At 35.4% G+C, this 24,541-nt stretch overlaps 1 protein-coding gene across 1 annotated transcript in view; it reads left to right on the top strand.

Annotated features, from left to right (window-relative positions):
- Nucleotides 1–24,541, top strand: part of LRFN5 (leucine rich repeat and fibronectin type III domain containing 5) — a 984,773-nt gene that overhangs the window by 2,701 nt on the left and 957,531 nt on the right. Inside the window, exon 2 of the transcript XR_014070506.1 lies at nucleotides 4,592–4,706. The gene's annotated coding sequence lies outside the window, so the exon portion shown is untranslated. The remainder of the gene's footprint in view (nucleotides 1–4,591; nucleotides 4,707–24,541) is intronic.

Below are 24,541 nucleotides of genomic sequence, written 5' to 3'. Positions count from 1 at the left end.
AACATGATCCACCGGAGAAGGGAATGGCAAACCACTTTAGCATTCTTGCCTTCAGAACCCCATGAACAGTATGAAAAGGCAAAAATTTATTTATAGACATTGGTAAACATTTCTATGTACAATTTAATTAATTAATACTATTTTCATCAGATAAGCAGGAGATATTTAAAATTGATATTTGAAAATTTGAAGTTAAAAATATACTTTGTAATCTGTCTAAACAGCACTAAACCCTATATAATTAACACGAATTATCCAGTGCACTTAAAAGCCAATTTTTCCAGAGAAGTATTTCCTTTGTATTTTCAAAAATCTTCTGCGTACATGCATGAAATCTAGGTTTCTTCATAAATTATTTTACTGCTAATCTTTATGCTTATGATAAAATTACTATTGTGTTAAATATATACAAAAGTTGTACAATTTAAAAGGGCACAGGGGAATACATTTTCACAAAGGAAACATATTTGGGTGACATCAGAAGAGGGTATTGCTAGCGCTTGGAATGCTGCTGCTGTTTAGTCCCTAGTCCCTAAGTCGTGTCCAACTCTTTGCAACTCCAAGGATTCTAGCCCACCAAAGGTTTTTCTGTCCATGGGGTTTTCCAGGCAAGAACACTGAAATGGGTTGTCCTTTCTTTCTCCAGGGTATCTTCCTGAGCCAGGGATTGAACCTGCCTCTCCTGCTTGGGAAGCAGATTCTTTATCACTGGGCCACCTGGGAAGCCCAGTATTTTTAGTATTTTTCTAAAGCTCAGAGACCACAACCCAAAAGTGGAAATATTATATTTAATTGAAATGGGATAATTTGAACCCCATGCACAAATAACCAAAGCAGTATACAACATGCCCTAGGGAGAGTGATGGTAAACATAAAAGGAAAATGGGGTTGCTGTTGCACAAAGAGGGAAAAACAGGATGGAACTAAGGAATTCCTAGGATGTTCCTGTGAATTTTCTTATCTGGTGGAAGGCTATTTTTACCCTGAAGAGGCTGGACTAGCAACTCTCAGGAATGATGATCATATCACCAGATAAATATCCAAAAATACGGAGCGAGTGCTGAGAGAAAAGGGGACATGAGATACATACATGGAGCTGAGAAATCGTGAATACTAAGGAAAACATTTTGATCAGCCTCAAAAATCTAACATCTGCCTAAATAGATTTTAGATATTTTAACAAATTTTCCTCTGCTCTTATCAACTTTTCCCTACTATTGAGATAATTGATATACAACACTGTAAGTTTAATGTGTACAGCATAAGATGATATTGTTCTAAGAATATTTCATAGACCTATCTGCTTGATTAATAACACCTTTTGGGAATGAAAGTTTTCCTTCAATGTAAACTTATGTTGTTGAGCTTAGATATTTCTCAGCACTTAATGTGTGTGTGTGTGTGTGTGTGTGTGTGTGTAGATGGAAAAGCACTGTGTCTTCAGTTCAGTTCAGTTGCTCAGTCCTGTCCGATTCTTTGCGACCCCATGGACTGCAGCACACCAGGCTTCCTTGTCCGTCACCAACTCCTGGAGCTTGCTCAAACTCATATCCATTGAGTTGGTGATGCCATCCAACCATCTCATCCTCTGTCATTCCTTTCTCCTCCTGCCTTCAATCTTTCCCAGTACCAGGATCTTTTCCAATGAGTCATTTCTTCAAATCAGGTGGCTAAAGTATTGAAGCTTCAGCATCATTCTTTCCAATGAATATTCAGGGTTGATTTTCTTTAGGATTGACTGATTTGATCTCCTTGCAGTCCAAGACCCTTGGATAGTAAGAAATATCAATTCCTATTGCATACAAAGAAAATGGAAATTTCCAATATCTGTAGTTATCAATTTATTTTTTCTCTCTCTGCTTATTTTAACTGGCATTTTTAAATGTCAGATTTCCAAACTATACAGCAGTATGATTTTTAAAATTATTTTACATGCAATATGTAATTTCCTTATTTTTCTCCAAATTATAAGTTCTTGACATTAGTGAAATTGCAACTTTTTGGCAGTCTTATAGTGAAGATTTATGTCATGCTTACATTTACCTGTGACAGCCAATAGTCCAGTGAAACTAATAAAGATTTTCACAAAGGTTATGCATCATATAATACTACTCTTAGTGGTGAACAATATGAGTTGGCAATTATTATAAGACTTTTTGTGTCTTATAGCAATTGCCTCACTCAGTTTATCAACAGATTGTAACACAAGTAACTGTATAAAATTTTCATTTCTATGTGAATATCAGGAAAAACTACCAGTACTTGGCAAAAATTAACTTTGCTTTCTCTTCCTTGTATTATACACATGATGTTTCACCAAAACTTTTTATCTTTTGCAGTTTGCGAATACATGGTTTGATACTCATTATAAATATATCTTTTCTGAACATTTCAACACCTGGGGTGAATTATGATAATTAAGTACTATATCGTTATGTTCTTACTTTTCCTTCCCAGCCCCTACTGTGAACATTCAATTTCCAGATGCTTTTGATGTTTCCAGTTTAAAGGTGTGAAAAGATCTGCCTTTTCTAAGCTCTCAGGTTTGTCATATTGGAGATTCATTTTACAGCATTCTTTCAGTGGTTTCTTATTTCTCTAACCAAAATAAGACATGTATTTTTCAGGGGAAATAATAGATTCTGCATTTGCAGGTTGGATTTCATTGAATGGATTTTAATATTTCAAGTTATTCTAAACAGTACTTTTAAGAAGATAATATGAGATATAGTTAAAATAACATTTAATTTGTTGTCTAAAGACATATAATTAAATCTCAGCTCAGCTGTGTAATCTGAGTGACTCAGTTAATAATGTGGTCACATTATTTGATCACATGGATATAACCCTTTCTTGGTAGAAATGCAGTACACCTTAAATGAGATAACTGATATAATGTATTATATAAACCCTACAGTGCTGTACAAGGAATTAAGGTGGTGTTGCTGTTGTTGCATTGATCTTGATTTCCTTTACATGTATATTCCTAGGCTTGATCCTGTATATAGAAACATACTATATAAGGTGCTTTATAGTTGTAAAATAGATAAAGGTAATTATTTGTAGAGGATCATCAAAAGACAAAAAACATGATTTAAAATTAGCTTAGAGAGGTTAGCTAATTTCCTTTATTCCATCCTAACTGACAGGTCAAACTTGCTGGTAAAATATTTAATAATCATATGTATATATATATATGTGTGTGTGTGTGCGTAATTTTTTTCCTTAAGAGTATTTATCTGAATCTTAGAAAAATCCTTTGCAAATTGTCAAAAGATATAATTAACTAAAATGTGTAATTTCCTAGAGAAATGTTAATGATAAACTAACAGGGTTAAATAGTAAACTCTATGGCATTGTAGTCATTAAACCTTTCATATATAAATAAATACCTTCCACTGAGGAAATCCTGAGGTTCATGTATATAAAGACACTAATTCTACCAAATAATCCAGAAATAGATAATTTAAATCTTATAGTAACTAATTCAGAAATGAGATAACACATACAATTCAAATTATTTTGAGTTTGATACTAGATATTAAAGCAAGATAAAGACAAAATTGAAAACTGAATAACCACCATTCTACTCACTGTTTTTATGAGTTCAGCTTCTTAAATTTTCATACACAAATGATATCAATCATTATTTGTCTTTCTCTGTTTGACTTATCTCTTCAACTGATGAGTGTGTCAAGGGGAATATATATACCCAAATATAGGAGACTATTATTCAGTCATGAGAAAGAAGGAAATCCTGCCATTTATTACAACATGGATGGACCTTGGGGGCTTATGTTAAATGACAACATACTGGTTTGATAACATCTGTATATTGCAAAAGAATTCCTGCTCTTTGCCTAAAACTACTTCAGTATAATGAATACCAGAACAAATGTATCTGTTGTTTCTTTAAAGCACAAATTGTAACACTGCTAATGATTCCCTGCTTGTGTATGCACTTAGAACATGAACCTGAGACCTATCTCTCAATGCTCAAATCTGAGGATTACCTGTTCATTGAAAATGTATACATAATATATATATTTTTTTTTTCATGAATTTGAATTCATATAAAATGATTATTCATCCATAAGGTCGTTCTATGTGTGTGTATAAAACATTTTATTTGCCAAACGGTCTCAATAAATTGGAAGTCATCAGATGCACAGTATTACAATAAAATGAGTATGTCATCAAAGACACTTTTCCCCCCAAGCTGTATGTACAAATATATTTTGGCCAGAGTTATTATCTGAATTTATGTAGTGAGATTATTGCATTAAGTGATTTAGTCATCAGAACACTAATTTTTGTTATCACAATATAAATATAAAATTGATTACAAATCATCCAAGTAAAGCTATTTGCAATGTAAATGTACTTGAGATGATAAGAGGAGGAAATTAATGTTGAGGTAAATGAGGTTATTTAAAACACCTTAAGTTGTGATTGCATTATTTTGAAATTCACATTCATTTGAAGAATTTGAACATGCAACAAGGTGATAATTAAGATATGTTATTTTCATTTTTTCTAATATTTCTCAAATTTTAAATAAACCTCATCTCTAATCAAATTTCTTTTCTAGAAACATATCAAAGTCTCAATTTGTGAAGAAAGTGTGCACGTAGAGGATTTGTTGTTGAAGAGTTCCTCCTCTCTCCTGAGCTACACACCACCTTCCCAGACAACTCAAAAAAAAGGTAATCATTCCTATCAATGCAACACTATTTTACTGATGAGTAAAACTAAAATGTCTCATTATGGCCTACAAGTAACTTTAGAAGTTAACCTTTTCTTAAGTTTTTACCTGATTCAGTCTCCTACTTTACGTTAGTTTATGCACCCGTTTACCATTATACAATTACTACCAGTCCACTCTGTTTAAAACTGCTTTGGTGCTATGGATACCAGAACAAATATATCTATGTTGTTTTGAAGCACATACTGTACCACTGCAAAACTCTTAATTCCCTGTATATATACTCTTCTGTTTCATGCCTTAATGCTTTGGTTCATGTTTTGCTTCATTCTAGTAGCACTCTTAACTCTTTACCACCTTGTTCACTTGGCAAACTTTTTACTAATATAAATTATTCAGAACTTTGACAAGACATAATTGCTGTGAGGCTTTCTCTAACAGAATTCATCATTAGAGGCATGTACTAATTCTTAATTTTATGTATCTATCCAGTACAAGTGGCTCCACTGGAAATAATAAAATCTATCTAAAGAAAAAAATAAACTTTATAAGGCTGCATTTCTTCCACTCAGGGACATATACAATCTACACAATGTCTCAAACTTCTAGAAGAAAAAGAGAAAAGTCCTGCTGTCTATCATTCTATTACAGTTATGCTGCTCGTGGTCCTTAACAATACACAATATCTCTGTTTTATGTGGCCTTTCAACATTGGGTCAACAAATTAAAGCCATGCTAGAGCTAAATCCTGCAGATCCAACTTCCAGCACAGATCAGTATGGTTTAAAAGAGAAAAAAAAAAACAAAACACTAAAATACTCCTCTGTTGATATTATACTCAATATAATGTGCTCTAACCTGTGTTTTTCAGTCCATAACTCTTAAATTCCATGTAATCTTTTAGGTAACTCTTGTAGATGTTGTCCTTTGAGGCCCCAATACCAGAAGTACAGTCTCTAAAGTAATTTAGGTTTTCACTTCTATTAGAACCAACCAAATTGATCCCCTGATTCCAGATTCTAGATCCCACCAAGATTCTGACTGGTTGCCTTTTCAGCCCATGAAACACAATAGGAGCTCTACCATTTCTCTTCTGGACACAGTGCTTGATTACTCCAGTGGGGCACAACTGAAGTACCAGTGTGCTGTTTATGGATTATCTTGGAGTGCTCGTATTTACTTAACAGTGTTTCGTTTGCACAGTCAGTACAAATGGCTCATGTTAATAATTCTTGGCCTTTTATGTGGTCCATATCTACACCATCCTTTCATCCTCCAACTCACAATGTATGGTTTGGGGAAAATATCTATAAATCATGACCTCTTACTAGTGACAAAGTTGACAGTTTTGATAGAGCAGAAGCAATAAAAGACAAACTCCATCGGTGTCTAATCTAGAAAGCTCCATTATGCTAAACATATTTCTGGTTTGTACTTAAACAATATTTTGTAATGATGTCTTTAGTGCCTAACAGTCATGTGAAGACTTTCAAGCCAGATGCCATGTTTATTTATCATTGTACCTGATTCACAGTGATTTCAGTTGCTGACACTTTATTTTTCTTCCATTAGGAATGTATTCAATTTGGGGTAGTCTATTATTATAGTTACACTGGAAATAAACTTCTGTATCATGATAGGAGCTCCTATTTGAAATATATGCTTCAGAACCATAATAAGACATATGTTAGTTGGATCTCTGACTGTTGAGATCACCATGAGGATATGTGATGCAAAACAAAGCACCAACTTGAGACCCTTGATAGCTAATGTCAGCTGAGTGGCAGAGGAAGAGACTTCTATGAAACAATAGACATGGAAAGAGATTAAGCACCAGGGAGAAACTACTGACAGTAACTTTGTAAACCATCAAGCTTAACAGTGTTTCAGTAATAAAAATATTGCAAATTTTTAAGAAGGAGCAAAGATATTCTTAGAATTAGCACTTAGGATGCCACAGTAAATGTTCAGAAGTATATGAGGAAAGCATCGAAAAATATAGTAGAATGGATTAAAGAATTATTGGAAATAGTGAAATAGGACAGGTAAAGAAGAATTCCAGGAAAAGAATTTTAAGTAGATATTTCAAAAAGTAAAGTTAGCAGCAAAAGAGTGTTCTCAGATTGCCTGTGGAACCAAGTTCCCCATCTATGGATGTTTCCCAAATCAAAGTCCTTACTAATGTAGAGTAACAGTTCATAGATACCCTTCTCATAGGTGCATTTTATGTCCTCAATTCTAAGACTTGGAGAAAGTAGGATCCTAGAAATGTTATCAAAAGTCAGATGTAGGTAGAGAGGAGCAAAACATGGACCTAGTTTCTATGAAATGGGCTTAAATGACAATGACAGAGCAGAAATGATATAAACTGAACTAAGAAGCAAGAGTAGGAACAAAACAAGGCTATGATGAATATTTATGGCCATACTTACTTAATTAGGATTTCATATTGTTTGAATTTGAAAATAGATTAATACCAGTTTGAGCCCTCAGGTGGAGAATTGGAGATTATTTTCAGTTTGAGAAATGACCTTGGTTCATAGAACTGGAGAGATTGAATAGTGTGTCCATTGTTCTTATCACTGAAAGCATCTTCTCTATTTATTTATATTGATTGATGCAAATGTGGTGCCCACAGAACAGAAACTGACTGAATGTCTTAAAGTCTTTTGAAATGAATGTATTAATGTTAATTATATTCATGCATTATTAAATTGGTGCTATTTTCCCTTTATGAATATATATATAATAAAACATGTATATTATCATATAAAATAGGACTTATTTCATGTAAGGAACTAGGCAAACATTCCAAAACTACTTGCAAATTGTGTCATACACCAGAATTTTAAAATTTTCTCCCTAAAATCTAAAGTATTGCAAGATTGCTTGAATACTGGCATGTTCTCAGCTGTAGGGTTTTAAATTTAATGTGGTAGCAATCAAATCAAATCAAAATATTTTCTGATTACAAACACAATGTGCTTATATAATATGTATTAATTCATTTAAAAATATTGAAAAGATCCAAAGGATGATAATTTAGAATTCTATTATTAAAAAAAGACTATGTTGAACTATACACAATTTTTTTCTGTTTTGAAGGAAGTACAATTGTATGGTTTTTGATAAAATGATAAAAACAGTCCTTAGTTATACATACTCATTTTTGTACATTTGGCTCAGACTGATAATACAGATCTTAGCTTAAAAATTTATCTTCCAAGTTTTTTCTGGGATCACCTGATATAAGGTAAGTAATTACACATTTTATTCACATATTGGCACCGCTGGCTATTAGTAAGCAGTAATAACAATATCTGTTTTTCACCATTGAATTCATAGTACCTCAAAGCATACCCCTAGACAAAGTAGGAGGTTTTAGGAGAGAAAGAATGTGAAATTTTCATTTGGGGAAATGGACAATCAGACATCATTGACAATTGTGGTGTGATTCCTTTTCTTTGCCTTGATGCCATGAATTTACCACAACACTAAGCAAGACACTTTTGTGTTGCTTTCTCACCAGCGTTCATTATGCTTAGCTGCAGTCAAAACAGGAACTGATAATTGAGTTTAACTTGAGTTTGTGTAACTGTTAGAGACAGTGCAATTTAGGGATCCTGTGAGGGACTAATAATGATTGCCATGCATTGTAATATGAATAGGTTCAGAAATAAAAATGGTAGGATTAGTGTGTGGGAAAACAATGAAACTGAAGATTTTTCATACTGCAGTAGATGAGTTTTGATTGTAGAGTTGAGAATGTTTGAAGTTTACTTTCTAACATTATGCTGTCATTGATAATGTAAAAGCCAAACAGATAACAAGACGATAGACTAAAGGAATGTGAGGAAAAATATATTTGGAGATGACGAAGTTGATTACACGGGGGTTAGACTAGGACAACACTATTCAGTAGAAAGATTATGTAAGTCCCAAATGTGAGTCACATATGTAATTTAAAATTCTTATTAACCACATGAAAGGAAAAAGAGACATATAAAATTTATTTTAATTTAATAATGTATTTTATTTAATCCAGTATATAGAAAATATTATGTTTTACATTGAATTATTATACTATTTTAATGAAATATTTACATTTTATAGATTATGTTTGCATAGTAAGTCTTTGAAATGTTATGATTTTATAGTTTTATATACTTTAATTCCAGTTTCAGTTCATTCCAAGTTTTTATCAGCTACATGTGACTGGTAGTTGCTAATATATTGGACAACAAATAACTAAAATTCAATAACATTAATGTACCTGGAAAAGCCTATAGTTGGAAACAAAAGACCACATTTCTTGTAGACCATACATGAAATCATAAGATAAATTAGAAAATATTTTTAATTGAATGGCATTGAAAATATAAATACCAAAATTTATAGAATGTAGCTAAAGTAATGTTTAGAGGTAAATGTAATTTTAAATTATGTTACAAAATAAAACAAAAATAAAATACACTTCTATGTGTATTATATTCTTATTGATGCTGCAATATATTACCACAAATTAGGAGTTTAATGTACAGAACTATACATTAGTTTGGAGGTCAGAAATATGAAAACAGATCTTATGAGGCAGGGCTGCATACCTTCTGGACGTTCTACAAGAGAATAGATTTCTTTCCTTTTTTTTAATATTATTTTTTTATTATTTATTTATTTATTTCTACTTTACAATATTGTATTGGTTTTAAGGAATATTTCATGCAAAGATAGGCTCGATAAAGGACAGAAATGGTATGGACCTAACAGAAGCAGAAGATATTAAGAAGACATGGCAAGAATACACAGAAGAACTGTACAAAAAAGATCTTCACGACCCAGATAATCACGATGGTGTGATCACTCACCTAGAGCCAGACATCCTGGAATGTGAAGTCAAGTGGGCCTTGGAAAGCATCACTACGAACAAAGCTAGTGGAGGTGATGGAATTCCAGTTGAGCTATTTCAAATCCTCAAAGGTGATGCTGTGAAAGTGCTGCACTTGATATGCCAGCAAATTTGGAAAACTCAGCAGTGGCCACAGAACTGGAAAAGGGCAGTTTTCATTCCAATCCCAAAGAAAGGCAATGCCAAAGAATGCTCAAACTACCGCACAATTGCACTCATCTCACATGCTAGTAAAGTAATGCTCAAAATTCTCTAAGCCAGGCTTCAGCAATATGTGAACCATGAACTTCCAGATGTTCAAGCTGGTTTTAGAAAAGGCAGAGGAACCAGAGATCAAATTGCCAATATCTGCAGGATCATCGAAAAAGCAAGAGAGTTCCAGAAAAACATTTATTTCTGCTTTATTGACTATGCCAAAGCCTTTGACTGTGTGGATCACAAGAAACTGTGGAAAATTCTGAAAGAGATGGGCATACCAGACCATCTGACCTGTCTCTTGAGAAACCTGTATGCCGGTCCAGAAGCAACAGTTAGAACTGGACATGGAACAACAGACTGGTTCCAAATAGGAAAAGGAGTACGTCAAGGCTGTATATTGTCACCCTGCTTATTTAACTTCTATGCAGAGTACATCATGAGAAACGCTGGGCTGGAAGAAACACAAGCTGGAATCAAGATTGCTGGGAGAAATATCAATAACCTTAGATATGCGGATGACACCACCCTTATGGCAGAAAGTGAAGAAGAACTAAAGAGCCTGTTGATGAAGGTGAAGGAGGAGAGTGAAAAAGTTGTCTTAAAGCTCAACGTTCAGAAAACTAAGATCATGGCATCTGGTCCCATCACTCCATGGGAGATAGATGGGGAAACAGTGGAAACAGTGTCAGACTTTATTTTTTGGGGCTCCAGAATCACTGCTGATGGTGACTGCAGCCATGAAATTAAAAGACGCTTACTCCTTGGAAGGAAGGTTATGGCCAACCTAGATAGCATATTTAAAAGCAGAGACATTACTTTGCCAACAAAATCCGTCTAGTCAAGGCTATGGTTTTTCCAGTGGTCATGTATGGGTGTGAGAGTTGGATGGTGAAGAAAGCTGAGCAGCGCAGAATTGATGCTTTTGAACTGTGGTGTTGGAGAAGACTCTTGAGAGTCCCTTGGACTGCAAGGAGATCCAATCAATCCATTCTAAAAGAGATCAATCCTGGGTGTTCATTGGAAGGTCTGATGTTGAAGCTGAAACTCCAATACTTTGGCCACCTCATGCAAAGGGTTGACTCATTGGAAAAGACCCTAATGCTGGGTAGGATTGGGGGCGGGAGGAGAAGGGGACGACAGAGGATGAGATGGTTGGATGGCATCACCGACTCGATGAACATGGGTTTGGGTGGACTCCGGGAGTTGGTGATGGACAGGGAGGCCTGGCGTGCTGCAGTTCATGGGGTCGCAAAGAGTCGGACATGACTGAGCGACTGAACTGAACTGAACTGAACTGACATGAATCCGCCATGGGTGTACATGTGTTCCCCTTCCAGAACCCCCCTCCCACGTCTTTCCCCATCCCATCCCTCTGAGTCATCCCGGTTCCTTTCCTTTGCTAGATTTTAGAGGCTGCCTGTATTCCTTGGCTCATGACTCCTTCCAGCAATGTTGTTACTCTGACTTCTACTTTTATTTTTGTTCTTGTTGAGTCAGTAAGTCATGTTTGACTCTTTTTATGACCCTGTGGACTGTAGCCTGCCAGGTTCCTCTGTCCATGGGATCTCCCAGGCAAGAATATTGGAGTGGGTCGACATTCTCTTCTCTAGGGGATCTTCCTGTCCCGGACCCAGGGATCGAACCTGTGTCTCCTGCATTGGCAAGTGTGTTCTTTACCACTGAGCCACCAGGAAAGCCCATCTCTGCTTCTATGATCTTCTCTAATTTTTATTCTTCTGCCTTCCATTAAAAGGAACTTAAAGATTACTTTCTGCCCACCAATATAATCCAGAACAGTCTCCCCATTTCTATATCCTTAATTTAATTGCACCTTCAATGTCCCTTCTGTCGTGTAAGGAAGTTTACTCACAGGTTTGGAGGACTGAAATGTGGGTATTTTGGGGGAGGTATTATTCTGCCTGCCATGTTAATGTCCAAAAATGAGAAACTAGGAAAAAAAAAGAGTAAAGTTGAAAGTAAATAGAAATAAGTAATGAAGATGATAGCAGAAATCCAATTTAAGCAACAAACAAACAAAAATAGCTGAGTCATTGAAATGATCAAGAAAATTGGCAGACCTCCAAATTGGACTGCTCATTAAAATCAAGAAAGTATCAGTGCATCAATATCAGGAATAAAAATAAGGATTTTCATAACAAATCCAACTGACATTAAAATGATAAAAAGATTATGGAAAAAGAGTTGCAACAAATTCAACTGCTTAGATGAATTGACATTTTCCTAAAAATACAACTCACTAAGGAAAAAGAAAGGGAAAATTTGAATTTCACTAAATTCTACTAAATATTGAAGAATAAAACACCAATACTACATGTTATTTTTTTCAGAAAATAGAAAAAGTGCCATTTTGCTGGCATAACACTCATATACCAACATCTGACAAAAACATAATGTGCTAAAATATGGTTACTTTAATGCAAATGCAATTATACATGAAATATAAAAATAAACTGAGCATTAATAATGCATCTTCTTTTGTGGCAGGGGTACACAATTACTTTATATGTTCCAACATATATGTTTACTCGATTTAATGAGTACATTATGTAACAAACATGCAATTTTAAGAGAAAGCAATACACTACTCTATAATTTGACATTTCATGCTTTGCAAAACACAGTTGGTGCCCAAAACTGGCATAATTCTGAGAAAGCTCTGTAAAACTTGAATTTGATGATGGTCTACGGGAGTAATTGTTAAATTTTAGTGTAAGAATCACTTGGAGGTCTTAGTAAAACACAGATGACTGGGATCTCCACCCAGGGGTTCTGATTTGATATGCATGGGTTGGAGCCAAAAATGTACATTTCCAATAGGATCACAGATGATATTGATGCTGCTGGTTCTGGCACCATATTTTGATAACCATATGCCTACAGTGAAAATCATATCAAAACTAGTATTCCCTTGGCAAAATTTGAGAAAAGTTTCTAGGAATTTAGGGAAGTGGGTCTATTTGAATGGACTGATTGTGTATTACCTGAGAATCCATCCCATGAATGTCATCACCAGAGAGCCTAGGAGACAACTTCTTTAAGGAAAAAGAAAAAGAAACGCAACAATGATGAGAATATCGACATACTGAGAAGCTCAATAGTGACTGTCTTTAATCTTTAACAGTGACTAGGGTTGACATTAGGAATGTTGCCATGGAAAGTGAGTTCTCTCATATCTGGTATGATGCAATCCCAGAATTACAAAGACAGGGTAGCTACACTTAAGCAGCCAAAGGAAACATCATTTAAGCAATGAGAGTAGCAATCAGAATGCCATCTGATGATTAAGAACACCTCTGCAGTAGACACCCCTTTCTTGGGCATGCACAATGTGCCCATTCTGAAATGTCCACCCATTTATATCTTCCATAGTCCTTTTTGTCACTGACTTCTCAATCCTCTTTCTTTTGAGTCATTGACCATTCAGCCAAACTATTGCCAACTTTTTCAGATTTATTCCTGAGTAGGCTATAATGGTTGAACTTTCCCACTAATTCAGATTATGCCACTGTATAATGTAGAGTAAACTGTAATTCACACTTAAATTTCTTCCACCACAGTCATTTGGTCATAATGAACTTCTGAGGATACAATAGCATGGATTGAAGGACAAGAAGCAAAGCAATAGGGATAAGTATTGAAAGAGCCCAAGTCACCTTCTCATTCAACCTACATTCATTTCTGAGTCTACCTGAGCTTATTTTCTTATAAATCATTTTCATTTGATGACACTCAGATGCTGCACATGCCCTCTACCTACTCCAATTCTCCTTGTGAAGAGTTAGATCAGACAGTGATAAGTTCATAATGGGAAGCTTAGACCTCATGATTACTGGATGTTCCTGGTTAGGCATTCACTGTATACCTGAGTCCATTAACAAGCCATAGTTATTTGTCAAAAGGAGAATAGAAACCTGCAGAAGAAGGGAGATACACTAGAGTTCTGGGCTATGAATTTACCATTGATCTTTTAAGAGGCTTCTTAAAACACTGATCCTTCACGCATCAATGATTCTATTACATCATTAGTTCAAGTTTCAAGTCCTAGGGCAGCTTGTACTACAGTCTGGATTTGCTGGAGAGCTTCTCTTGCTATGGCCTTGAAGGACCTGCAAGTCTAAAAGGTGAAACTATGATGAGTTGGTGGCTGGGCTTCTCTGATCGCTCAGGGTAAAGATGTAATGCAGGAGACCCCGGTTCAATTTCTGGGTAGAGAACATCCCCTGGAGAAGGGATAGGCTACTGACTCCAGTATTCTTGGGCTTCTCTTGTGGCTCAGCTGGTAAAGAATCCACCCACAATGCGGAAGACCTTGCTTTGATCCCTGGATTGGGAAGATCCCTTGGAGAAGGGAAAGGCTACCCACTCCAGTATTCTGGCCTGGAGAATCCCATGGACTATGTTGTCCATGGGGTTGCAAAGAGTCAGACACAACTGGGTGACTTTCACTTTTACTTTCAAGATGAGTTGATATAGCCCACACAACTATGGTATACTTAACTTCCAAAATCCCCAAATGCCTAAAAAATGACTATCATTCATTTTTCAGAATAAGTGCTATGAGGCTTGACAGCTTAGTTTTCACTTTGGTGGGAATATCTCAATATGCTGAAAATCACAGAACTCCTACAAACTTTACTGAGTGAAAAATACCTTTGATTTTTTTCAAGTTGATATCCCACTCTCTACTTTATACATGTTTTACTGACGCATCTAAAACATTTGCTTTCTGTTCACAAGTCAAATCAGTGTAAAAATCATTAACATAGTGGGTTAACCTGATGTTTTGATAAATTTCAAGATTAAAAATCTCTGGAGACAATTTCTACCTCTTGCCAAATGGAATAAGATTCATCTAATTTGCTCTCCTAAAATAAACAACTAAAAACCTAAAATATAGAAACAATTGTTTTTAGATATTGACTATCTGAAAAAAAGAGAAATGAATGCCTAAGTTCTGATACTGCCATAAATTAAAGCCTGAAGCGAATTCCCTAGCTGTAGCAAAGGAAGGACGATCCTATCAGAGCACACAGATATCCTTGAATGGAGGATATGGAGTTAAAAACCTTGGGAGTTTGAGGGACCTTGTTTTTGCAAAACAGAGTACCAGAGAAGATGTATGCATACTGAAGAAGAGCTCTAATGCCCTGTTACTCCATCATGGCTGGAAGAAATTTGATGGTGGATAATTTTTTTTTATTCTTGCAGATATTACTGAGATTTGCTGTGGATTGTATTTAAACTTCTTGGAGATAGATTGATCCCTTCATAGTTTATTAGGTGAAACCTGAGCAGTCTTAACTTAGGGCTCATTGTCTGTCCTCCACAGCTATCTAAAACTGGATAAAATTCATGACATAATACATTGAATATCATGCAGAGGTCAGTGATCCTTGAGAGACAGGGAACAGATTCTGTAAGCACAAAATTGCCTTAATGAACTATTTGGAGAGATATAGGATTGAGAATAACCCATGTCTCCACCAGCTAGCATGAAAAGTCTCATAATTCATGGAACACTGGCTAAAGTACTCAGAAAACTTTTGCCTCAGTAGAGAAGATAATTATTGCTAGACAACATACTGTATCAGTACCACCTAAAAGAGATTCATATTAGTTTATTTCAGATCCATGGGCAAAGAACCATTTATATGAATTTAATAGAATCATTAAGCTTTTTTTCTATTTCTACTGAATATGCAAATATGGTCACAGTTGATAAATGATTTTCTTCTTGCACTACAAAGCATTTTTCTTTCAGCAAATTAAAACAAAAATTCTTGCACAAACACCTTACTTATTATACAAACACTTATTTACTTATTATACAAATCCACAAAAAAGCAAGTTTCAATTCAAATGTTATCTAAATTTTCATATAAGTTAAATAAGGTTATTGTTTTAAGCCACAGTATAGCTAGTTATTGTAATTAGGTCATGCTGTTTTATTTTGATAAAGAGCTCAAATATTTCACTGGTGACATATTAATATTGAATTAAAATGCTCTGTCAAAGTTTGTTAAAACTCAACTCCACTAGTCTAGGGCATTTGAAATATACTGTCAAAGATTTCATGCAGACAGTCAAGTGAGAAATTACATGTTTGATTTACTGTTGAAAACATAAAAGAACCTTTTCTTTAATGATTTGTATATTTTCTTATAAGTTTAATGATATAAAGATAATACCAGGAATATTGGTATTGGTATAAACACACACTTTTTAATGTACTCTTCAAGTGTGAGTGCTTAGTCGCTCAGTCATGTCCGACTCTTTGAGACCCCATGGGTTGTAGCCTGCCAGGCTCCTCCATCCATGGGGATTCTCCAGGCAAGAATATTGGAGTCGGTTGCCATGCCCTCCTCCAGGGGATCTTCCCAACCCAGGTATTGAACCCAGGTCTCCCACGTTGCAGGCAATTCTTTACCAACTGAGCCCCCAGGGAATTGCATATAAACAATATTCATGTAGATAGGTTGAAATAATTTAAAATGATAATGTGGGTCAACTTATAAAGGACAGTGCCACCACCTATACCAGAAATTGTAGGTATAGATCAGGCTATTCTGCTGTTATAATGATAGGATTACAACTAGATCAGGCATTTAATAAACACATGAGGAGATCAATAAAAACAAGTCATGTACATAAGTATTTTTTGTTCAATTAGAAAAAATAATTTTAAGATTAAACCATCTAGAAAAAATCCTTTGATATTTTCTTTCAAAATGCATTCTTAAATAGATATGAAATAGATATGAAATGTTAAAATATTCATTGTAATATGAATCTAGGAGATAGATCTTCTAGAATAAGTTTTCTGTTAGCTTGTAAAATGGTCCTGAATTATTTAATGTATTTCTAAGATCTTCAGTGAATCATGGCCAATAATTTTTTCATGAGTTCAGTCATCACAATGGTAGAATTTTAAGGTTTTTAAAATTCTTTTTTTTTCCCCTACTTTGAGGAGAGTAAAATCACTCTTCAGGTCATATAGACCTTATTTCCCTAAATTGATGAGGATGCCTGATGTCACAGTTTTTGTATAAACGTGAAGTTACAATATGTTCAATGTGAAATTCAGATATTTCTTATTTTCTGTTTCTGCTTAGGTATCAAAGCTGAAAAAATTGAAAAGGAGAGGGCCCGAACTGCTATGAGATTTATATAAAACTAGATAAGAATTCATCTCAAACAGTCTGATGATTTGCAGGGCATTATAAACCTCAAGGAAATATAAAGGAAGGCTCTGGAAATGATCAGGGACTTGGTAATAAGGAATTCTTAGCGCAGCACTGGCATCTATTATTGTATTTTTTCTCTTATCCCTCCAGTTATATGGAATGATTTCCAATATTTTTATTTAGAAATCCTAGTATGCAGCCACTGGAACTTGGGACAGGAGGAAAAAAACATGGACCAATTCCTGAGTCCCTGGTGATTTAAACAAGCATCCTAAAGCTAAGAGTAGATTGGAAGACCTGTAGTGAAATAAAGTAGCTTACAAGTTATTGTAATCATGAAATAATATGCGTTTTCTGATGGGCCAAATGCACCTGTGGAATGGAACCAGAGTTCAGTTATGATCAAAGGGACTTGATCCAAGAGGCTTAAAGTATTGGGAGGGTGGGGTGCAAACATACATACTGTGTCTGGGGAGTTGTTCTTGAAACTTTAGGAGAAGAAATTTAAAAAAATAGCTTTTGTGTTTCCACGATGCCCAAACTGAGCTATTATTAATCCATTCAGACATAACAGCCTAGCCACATTTCTCTCTTTCCTCTCTTCATTGATCCTGAGTTTGTATAATTTTTAATTCATACCTTGTTGTAAATGAAAGAAAAAAAACCTGTGTTTCCTCCTGTGAGGACCTCAATTGAGTCTGGACAGAGAGCCAAGTTGCCAGGTGCCAGAGTAGCTGATTAAAGCAACAAACCCAACAGGTAAAAATTAGGTCTTGAATCACTTAATGAGAGGGTGTTAGGCTAGAGTCTAAAACTCAATACTCCAATTCCTCCTATTGTATTTTCACCCATGGAAGAGCCCAGAGCTGAAGGATCGGGTGCATCAGCCTAGACATTGATGTAGTCATTCTATATTTTGAGGGAGTTCTAAGCAAATGGCAACCTACTCCAGTATTCTTGCCTGGAGAATCCCATGGACAGAGGAGCCTTGCGGGCCACAGTCCATGGTGTCGCGAAGCATCAGACATGACTGAGAAACTATCCATGTGCCTGAGCAAAAGGCTCTGGCAGTTTTATGGACCCTGGACCTGGGGGAGGCAAAGAGAAGGGCCAAGAGTGAAAAGTGCTGAGTTCTGAGAAATACGCCTGCAAAGTTTCTCTCTCTTGCCCCGCTTAAATGGCCTAAAGATACCAAGCCCAAGGCCTCAGATAAGAGACCTAGGAATACAGGTGACTAGACTAGGAATGTCAATATGCAAAGACAGTGGCTGGACTGAGGGCCAGCGTCCCTGACTGCAACTCCTTTCAGAGACTGCAGTGCACTGATCATGCACTAAGTCTGCTGTGGGGATGGCAACTCTTCCCTAAGGGGTCTGCAGAATAAAGCTTTGTTAATACCTATGATGTTGCCTGAAAAATCACACATGGGTTTTTAACCACGAGCCAGATTCCTCACCTCCCTTCCAAATAGAAGATTTCTACACCTGTTATAGATATTAAAAGAGAGAGAGGAATAGCCTTATTTGGATGAGACATTGATATTTTGTCATTAAAGTAAACTGGAATTTTGTTCTTAAATATTTCTTTAAAACCTTTGAAATAGATATGGGACTCAGGGTTTGGGAACTAAAGATATTGGTGAAGATACGTAAAGATCCTCTCAGATTGAATGCTGCCATGTCAGCTTGGTTGATAAATTATACATAGTTATATTAAAATATTTCACATTTGAATTTTGCTTATTATTATGAAGGCAGTATATGTTTGGTATAAGAAGCTATCTGCTTAAGTATTAAAATAGGTAAGGTATAAAAGAATTGTCAGGAGCCCTGTGTTCCACGAGTTTGTGTCCCTAGACAAGTTCCTCTTTCCTCATACAAACATATTGAGGCCTATAAAATATGTGTTTCTTTTCATCAGTATGTCTTTGTTTTAATTTACTAAATAAAATCATACAACTTTTTTTAATACTCCACTTCCCTAGTGCCTGCTATATTGTTGTTGTTCAATTGCTCAGCTGTATCCGACTCTTTGTGACCCCACGGAGTGCAGCACGCCAGGCTTCTCAGTCCTTCATCTCCCAGAACTTGGTCAAACTCATGTGCATTGAGTCGGTGATGCCATCCAATCATCTCATCTTCTGTCATCCCCTTCTCCTCCTGCCTTCAATCTTTCCCAGCATCAGGATCTTTTCTAATGAATCAACTCTTCGCATCAGGTGGCCAAAGTATTGGAGCTTCAGGTTCAGAATCAGTCCTTCCAGTGAATATTCAGGGTTGATTTCCTTTAGAATTAATTGGTTTGATCTCCTTGCTGTCCAAGGGGCTCTCAAGAGTCTTCTCCAATACCACAGTTCTAAAGCATCAATTCTTCACCACTCAGCCTTCTTTATGGTCCAGCTCTCACATCCATACATGACTGCTGGAAAAACCATAGCTTTGACTAGACAGACCTTTGCCAGTAAAGTAATGTCTCTGCTTTTTAATATGCTATCTAGGTTTGTCATAGGTTTTCTTCCAAGGAGCAAGCGTCTTTTAATTTCATGGCTGCAGTTACCATCTGCAGTGATTTTGGAGTCAAAGAAAACAAACCTCTCACTGTTTCCATTGTTTCCTCATCTGTATGTTTACATATGCTCTATATTTAAAGTTAACTTATGGTGAGACCTAGTCATGTGATATTTTTGTCAGTTCTAAGCATAGGAACAACTGAGGTCGAATTAGTATCCACAAAGCATATAATGAATATTGATGCTATTATTATTAATTTCTTGATTTCCCATGAGTGCCTAGTTGGTTTAGCATGTAACCATGAAGAAACAAATTCTCTAGTAATTTGAAGAAAATATAGTTGAGTTTTCAAGTGCTGAGTCCTGTGAAGAAGAGGGGAGAACCATAGATGTGAGAGCAAATAAAGGAGGGTTTGTTGTAAGGCGCCACAGCAGGTGTCCTTGAACAAAAGTCAGCGAGAGACCACACTAAAGTTCTGTAAGGTCAGTAGGGTGACAGAAAAACAGAGACCAACTCAGTTGCTACCATGAGATTATGGAACCTTTCTGCTACATTCAGTCACTATCTTGAACTGGAAAAAGCAGAGAAGTCCCTTTTGAATTGGGTGGAAGGAGGTTTAATGACAACTTTTAATTTTTAATTCAATGAAAATATTCAAAGTGAGATGTATTAGGCTTAAAAACAATTTAAATTTTAAAATGATTATCTACTTTTCATTGATAAGATTAAACAAAATATTTGTATCCTGTCAAGAATGGACATGCGCCTTCCTGAGCAATTTAAGCTTTATTATAAATAATAAAGAAAGCTATATATCTTTTACATATTTGAAGTGAAGAATAAAAACTTCACCTTGATTCTAGAAGTGAGAGAAACAATTCAAGAAATTATCATTGAGTGAAAATGAAAAGTATATAAACTACATTGTATAAAATTAGGGGATGAATGGGATAGAATTTTGAAAGTTAGGAGTAACTATAAACTCAGCTTCTTCCATGATAGGATATTGATCTCTGTAATTTAATTTAAAATATTGTTTAGAATAAAGAAAGCAACATAACTTCAAGCTCCTGATAGTATTCTATTTTTTCCTCTTTGCCTTAGAGAAAGATTGAAGAAACCAACATCACTTGTGGGGAAGAAATAGTCTTTGATTCGGCAATTCCTTCTGTTCTTTCACCACTAAACAAAAGTAAAATCTAGTATTTTATAAAATATGAAATACACATATACCCACATACATATATCTATGTACCCATGGGTGTGATTTTTCTGTGTGTGTATGTGTGTTTGCTCAGTTTTGTCCAACTGTTTGCAACCCCATGGACTTATAACCTGCCTGGCTCCTCTGTCCATGGGATTTTTCAGTCAAGAATACTGGAGCCGTTTTCCATTTCTTACTCCAGGGTTTTCTCTATAGTATAGTCATTAATACAGTCACACATGAAAACAATAATTAACTTACCTAAACTTTCCTCTGTGGGACTTAGTGCTAACTCAGGATTTTATAATTTGGTCCACTCAACTATCATCAAACTGCACAGGAATATTTTAAATGACTACATATCCACAGTTGAATATAAGAATATTTATTCTATGCAAGAAAAAGTTAAGACCTTCTGGTGGTGGTGGTTTAGTCATTGAGTCATGGCCAACTCTGTGACCCCATGGACAATAACCCGCCAAACTCCATGGGATTTTCCAGGCAAGAATACTGGGGTGAGTTGCCATTTGGCTGGTGTTCATAATCTTGTACGTAAATTGGACACTATCTTAGCATTGCATGTTAAATACAAAGCAGATCAACTCAGCAGAAATGTCAAAAATGACAACTTTACTCTGGAGTGTATGAGTTCTCAGCAATCATCACGTTGCTTTCAGTTTGTCAAATGGGTTTCCCTGGCGGCTCTGTGATAAAGAATCTGCCTACCAATGCAGGAGATGCAGGTTCCATCCCTAGGTCAGAAAGATCCCCTGGAGAAGGAAATGGCAACTCATTCCAGTATTCTTGCCTGGGAAATCCCATGGACAGAGGAGTGTGGCAGACTACAGTCCACGGGGTCACAAAAATTCAGACATGACTTGGCAACTAAACAACAACAACTTGTCAAATATGGACTAAAAGGAATAACAGGGAAGTTATCACCTCCGAGTAGATGAGAAATAAAACACGTACATAATATCATAGGTATAAGAAATGTATATTTCAGTAATAACTCTAAGATAGTGCATAAAAACTCAGTTATGCACTTAAGAATGGCTGACTAGGGTATCTATTTGTTTAATGCTAAATAAGCTGTTGGAATGAAAATTAGGACTTGTAGAAGCCCAGTATTTCTGAAGTGAAAAATTGAAGTGGACGTTAAGAATTTAGAGAATATGTATTGCAAATAAATATTGAAATCCTTCATTAAAAAAAGAATCATCCCATTTCCAGAATACCTCAGAGCATTCTAACATATTTCAATTCTTGTAACTTTATATTATTTGTTATTCAGTTTTTCTTTTTAATTTATAAAGATATGTTTATATATGTATGGGAACCGATGTCTGTTAGAACTGAAATGACAAAAATAGTTTTCTTATCCAGAAAAAACATAAGTGAAATAATAGAACCTAAAGTATGCTACCAAGTTCAGTGATGTCCTCTCTTGTTTTAATTCAGTATTTTAATAGCCTATATAGTATATATTGAGTGTCCCAGGTGGTGCTGGTGTAAAGAATCTGCCTACAAATGCAGGAGATGCAAGAGATGCAAGTCTGATCCCTGGGTTGATGCAAGAGATGCAAGTTTGATCCCTGGGTTGGAGGACATCCTGGAATAGGAAATGGCAACCCAATCCAGTATTCTTACCTGGAAAATTCCATGGACAGAGGAGCCTGGTGGTTGGCAGTCTACGGAGCCACAGAGAGTCGGGCACAACTGAGTGACTGAGCACATAGTACATATTAAAGTGATTTTTTTGCCCTTCACTTATATATATTTTTGTTAAATACTATAAAAATCTCTGTGAATATAGATTCTTTGGGGAAGTAAATAAAAGAAACAGTACAGTTGATAAATTTATCTATAAATCTTAAAATTGTTAAATTCTGAATGAATAAAGCATCACTAACTTTTATACATCTTGGCAAGAGTTATTTGACATTATATAAGAGATCTGCGTCTTCCCAGGTGGCACTGCTGGTAAGGAACCTGACTGCCAATCCAGGAGCCACAGGAGACAAGCGACTTAGCATGCAGGCATGCAAGAGATCTGACTTTATAAGATACATTTATTTCAGAGTCAACCAAGAATTAGTTAATTTATATTATTTTTAATCGTCAAGCTATTAAAACTATTCAGGAAACTATGTAAAATGGTTTATGAAATTATTTCCAAATTATCTGTGAGGAAGAAAAAAAACAACTTTTCTAGTTCTTTCCTTTGGGTGAAGAATTTATCCTAATTCTCAGCTGCCTCAATCTCATTTATGCACATATGGCAAATGGAATAATAGAATCATTTGGTTTTGCCCAACTTTTTATGTAATTTAAGCAAAATTTTTTAGAATGGAACTACTTCCAGAGGACTTTTTAAAAAGCAACTTATTTTTCCCTATTATATTTCAATTACTTGTTTTATTTTTAAACTAGAAGGAAAGATTTTGATTTCTTAATGTAAAATGACTAAATATAGATCCCTGGGTGGGGAAGATCCTCCAGAAAAGGAAATGGCAGCCCACTCTAGTATTTTTTACTGGAGAATCCCATGGATAGGGGAGTCTGGTGGGCTACAGTCTTATGGTCGCAAACACTCAGACATGACTGAATCACTAACACATAATCAAAAGAAAGGGGAATCTATATTTTTTAATTGATTTCTTACTTCAGACAATGCAATTTTGTATTGTAAAATAGAAATTAGAACATATTTATAATCTGCTTTATATTAAGTACTATCTTTATTGACTCTCCAACTTCAATAAATAGAACTTTGTAGGTTTTAAAAGTCATTTTCAAAGGACAACTCATTTTCTGGTAGCCTTTACATTTATTTGAAAGTCTCAAAATAATGGTTTATACTTAGTAAAGTTGAGCCTTATGAAATTGCTAATGTCTGAACTTTCTGACCAACAATAAAAATATTATATGATTCAGACCAGAGACTTTGAAAACAGATTGCAAGTGCTAAATACTGAGTGAAATGATCCATCTCAGCCCTGTGAGAGTGTTTCTTTCTAGGGAAAGAGATGTTAAAAATGAAAGAATTGGGAGTGTAGCTATGTATTTACATTTTTGTTTATTTAAAATAAACAATAGATGAAAAAATTTTCATTAACAAGAAATAAAGTGCTCTGATATATATTTAACTATAAATACAAGTAATGATGTGAAAAAACTATAATGCCTTCTGTAGGGACTAACATTAACACCTTATTAAATGATGAGATAAAGCATAATCTAATATTAAAATTTATGAGTGAAGTGAAGTGAAAGTTGCTCAGTCGTGCCTGACTCTTTGCGACTCCATGGACTGTACAGTCCATGAAACTCTCCAGGCCAGAATACTGGAGTGGGTAGCCTTTCTCTTCTCCAGGGCATCTTCCCAATCCAAGGATCAAAACCAGGTCTCCCATATTGCAGGTGGATTCTTTACCAGCTGAGCCACAAGGGAAGCCCAAGAATACTGGAGTGGGTAGCCTATCCCTTCTCCAGTGGATTTTTCTGACCCATAAATCGAGCTTGGGTCCCTGCATTGCAGGTGGATTCTTTACCAACTGAGCTATCAGGGAAGCCCAAACTTTGTGAGGGTTACTTTAATTTTTGTTTTAAGTAAAGAATATTTGAGTTCTAATGAGGATATTTTTCACTGGAAAAGTGAAAATACTATATTTTATTTGTATTCATAAAGCAGTGACCATAAAATTCAGACTGAGAAAAATATTTTCATATATCTAGACCAGCCTGAGTCTGTAGCTTGCCAACTCATGCTGAAGATCTTGGGACCAGCTAGCCTCTGTAGTCATGTGAGCC

The sequence above is a fragment of the Giraffa tippelskirchi genome, chromosome 12, assembly GCF_054371585.1.
Source record: "Giraffa tippelskirchi isolate mGirTip1 chromosome 12, T2T-mGirTip1v1.2.pri, whole genome shotgun sequence".
In the NCBI taxonomy this organism is placed as follows: Eukaryota; Metazoa; Chordata; class Mammalia; order Artiodactyla; family Giraffidae; genus Giraffa; species Giraffa tippelskirchi.
Note: the sequence above shows the minus strand (reverse complement) of the source record. Positions and strands in the feature narration are given on the sequence as shown.